A 3738-nucleotide genomic window follows, 5' to 3' on the forward strand; every position below is an offset into this window, starting at 1 on the left:
CACGAACAATCATGACAATGAAAACAACAAAAGCAAACACGAAAACAACAGAAACAACTAAACTAACGCATTTCTGTCATTTCTATCACCACCAACAGCTGTATTGAAAACAATAACGGTTGCAACAAGAAAACAAGAAAACAAGAAAGACAAGATTGAAAACACCAGCAGCACGAGTAACTACAACGACAACGATGATAGCAACATCACTACACTGAATTCAAAACAATTTCAAAATCACGCTTGTTTACTACAGTATTGAAAACTTGAATTTATATAACTTTGGAGGACAGCACAACTTCAACTTGTGGTACCGATGCTGCTTCGCCAGGATGAATATCATAGTACTTATTTGAGAATATAAAAAAAAATAAGGACACTAATCTACGAATGTACCATCAGGAATAGTAGAAAGGTCGAAAACTCAACAACAGTACACGCTGGTAGATGCTTTAAGGAGATATCTGGATCAGTATGACGTCCAAGGAAAAGAAAACAATTTGAAGCAGTAGAAGTTTTCTTATTTCTTTATTTCCCACAAGGAGCTAAACATAGAGGGGACAAACAAGGACAGACAAAGGGATTAAGTCGATTACATCGATCCCAGTGCATAACTGGTACTTAATTTATCGTCCCCGAAAAGAAGAAAGGCAAAGTCGACCTAGACAGAAAGTGCACTCGGAACTTAACGGCAGATGAAATACCTATTTCTTTACTACCCACAAGATGCTTATCACAGAGAGGACAAACAAGGACACACAAACGGATTAAGTCGATTATATCGACCCCAGTGCGTAACTGGTACTTATTTAATCGACCCCGAAAGGATGAAAGACAAAGTCGGCCTCGGCGGAATTTGAACTCAGAGCGTAACGGCAGATGAAATACCGCTTAGCATTTCGCCCGGCGTGCTAACGTTTCTGCTAGCTCGCCGCTTTAAGTAGAAGTTTTCTGCCTTAACGAAGAAATACCAACGGATACTCGCTCATCCGAGCAATATGTACTCTTATCCTCCTATTTAGGAAAACGTTTATGTAAGTTGGCACTGGGAATAAACGACAACTTAAGGTGACACTAGAAATAAACGTCAACCGCTTCAGAGTGATCCTGAAGGAGAACTGTAAGATTTTAAATATGAGATTTACCTCACACAAAAAGTGGGCTGAAATAACTGTTGAGATTTAGATGCGGCTCATTCCAGAAAATTTACTAAAAATCACTGAAATCATACACAGGAGGATTCGGGATTCTATAAGAATTGTGGTAGAAGGCAGGGATGTGCTCAGGTGTTACTCATGTGAGAGCACTACAAGGTGTTATGCCGCTGTGTAATAGCCAAAGCCACAGCATCAACATCTCCAATACCAGTATCAGGAACTGCAGAGATGTGCACAGACACCTACACACATACACACAAAATCCAGTCACGTCTTTCTTCGCGGAATAACCCTCAAATAGCGAAGAAAAGTCGGAGGAATACAGGAAATGGCAAGTGGTCAACAGAAAGGCGCCAAAATCAATGGCAAAATGTCATAACACCAACCCCCCTCTCCAAATAGACGCAACAATCCACGACACTCTACGTTATAATACACTAGCTCAAGCACCGAAACAACACGATGAACAACAAAAAACAAGCCACAATGCAATTATTACAACAACCAAACATGCCTGTTTAGCCCCTACAAGAAGAAAAAAATCACTGGCTCAAGAACAAGCACAACAAAACACTCAACTAGAAAACAAGAGCTTCACTGTGATAAACAAAAACAGCAACGGATTGAGGTACTACATAGAAAAACAGCACAAAGACGAAATAACAACAGAAAGAAAAAGTTTGAAAAATTGATTCTAGAAGCACCTAAAAGCAGAGAGTTAATAAAAAGCCAAATGTATTACTATCTTCTAGACACCTTCCCACGTGGGTGTTTAGAAAGTCGGTTAGCAAAACTTTATTACCAGAGCCTTTCAAGAATCACGCGCCTCAAAAGAAGACGAACTATCCACAACTCGCAATGACGTAGGTGAGTTTCCTCTCCTTCTTTTGTCCCTAATATAGTGTAACTCAGAATACGATGTATGTGGTCTGGTAGTCACCTGAGGCGTAAGAACTGTGTAGGGTTAACCCATTGAAGGGGATGCAACATCTCGAAAACCTGCTCATATGTTTCCAACTGTCTGACACGTACCGAGCAAATTTCCAGAATATACTCTGAGGAATTTAAACAACTACCATGGGTCGTTCAGATCTACAGAGATAAAATATTCGCTAGGGTAGCAGACAGAGATGTTTTAGAGTATTCGCAATTTAAAGTGGTCAGATATACATGTCAAAGTTTGGATCTGTACAGGCGCCTTAGATAGGATTAATAGATAGGGACACGACTGTTAGGAAGTTGAACGCGTCTTTTCCAACGCAAAAGGACTATAGAGACTAGATTAGCGAAGTAGTGAAGCGGAATTATTAAGTGCAATATTCAACATGTGATGAGAAACTCTGAAGAGGGCAGTTAAATACTAGTCAACAGCATTTCGTAAAGAGCAAGTTGTCGACAGTAGAGGAAGAGCTGGTTAGTAAACTAAAACAGCCAATTAGAAATGGCATCGCAACTATTGCGTTAGTGACGAGAATTGCCCTCAACAACTTCTTTCAAAACAAATAAAGCTGTGTTTTCAAGGCTAGAGCTTGTGCTCTAACCATAACAACGCAAGAATGAAACAGGTGACATGAAAAAAGTTCACATCAATTGTACACTGGTCTTGCGGTGTCCCCTCCTCTATGTCCATGATAAAAGAAATCATGATCATGATCTTCACCATACTTATTATCATTATCCTTATCTCTTTATCACAAGTTTTGTTGGAGCTCCTGACGTTTTGCAAGCGTAGCGGGCTTTCTGCCTGCAGCCTACGGTAACATACTATTCAGCCTTTTCAGTTATCTAGTACTTTACTGATTATTCTGGACGTGGAAACGGCGCAAACCTTTTCCAACAGTTCTACTATGCAAACTATTCCAATTTCCTTTATATTCCTCTTAATGACTTCTGATACTGTTCCTAAGGACCGAAAAATAATTGGCACTATGTTAACCTTCATTTTCCATAGCCGGGCTATTTCGTACTTAAAAGGTTTGTATCTATCTTTTCGCCTCCCTTCTTGAAATTTCGTGGGTCAAAGGGAGATACAACGTCAAATATATAGCATATGTGGTGCACTTTGTCCACCACCACAAGGACCGTTCTGTTATACTCTAGCAGCTGATGTGTTTGGATTGGAAAATCCTAGAGGATTTTGCTAGTCTCCAACACTGCTACTCTCTGCAGTTTATGCTCATACCACGTCTTGCCTCTCTCTAGCTCCCACTTTACGCACAGTTTCCAATATAGCACGTTCGCTACCTGGTCGTGTCGCTACAACTTGTAGTAGTTTTGGGAATTCGTTTGTGATATATGCAATGCATTCATTCAGTCTATTGCAGATGCGGCATATTATCATCATCATCATCATCATCATCATTAATATTATTATTATTGTTGTTGTTGTTATTATTTCCTTTGCATAGCTTCTAGCGCTGGAAATGTACTACAGTGTCAGCTGTTCAATACCAGTGAACTAAGGTAACACCTCTTAATTTTTCGAGTACCTTCCAGAGTATTCGATCGGTTCCAAGCAGTGCTGTTTTCTGTAAGTGTTCCACTCTTATGGCAGCCTCTTTTTGTTCCACGTACTTCTCGA

Source organism: Octopus sinensis, linkage group LG3 (assembly GCF_006345805.1).
Source record: "Octopus sinensis linkage group LG3, ASM634580v1, whole genome shotgun sequence".
In the NCBI taxonomy this organism is placed as follows: Eukaryota; Metazoa; Mollusca; class Cephalopoda; order Octopoda; family Octopodidae; genus Octopus; species Octopus sinensis.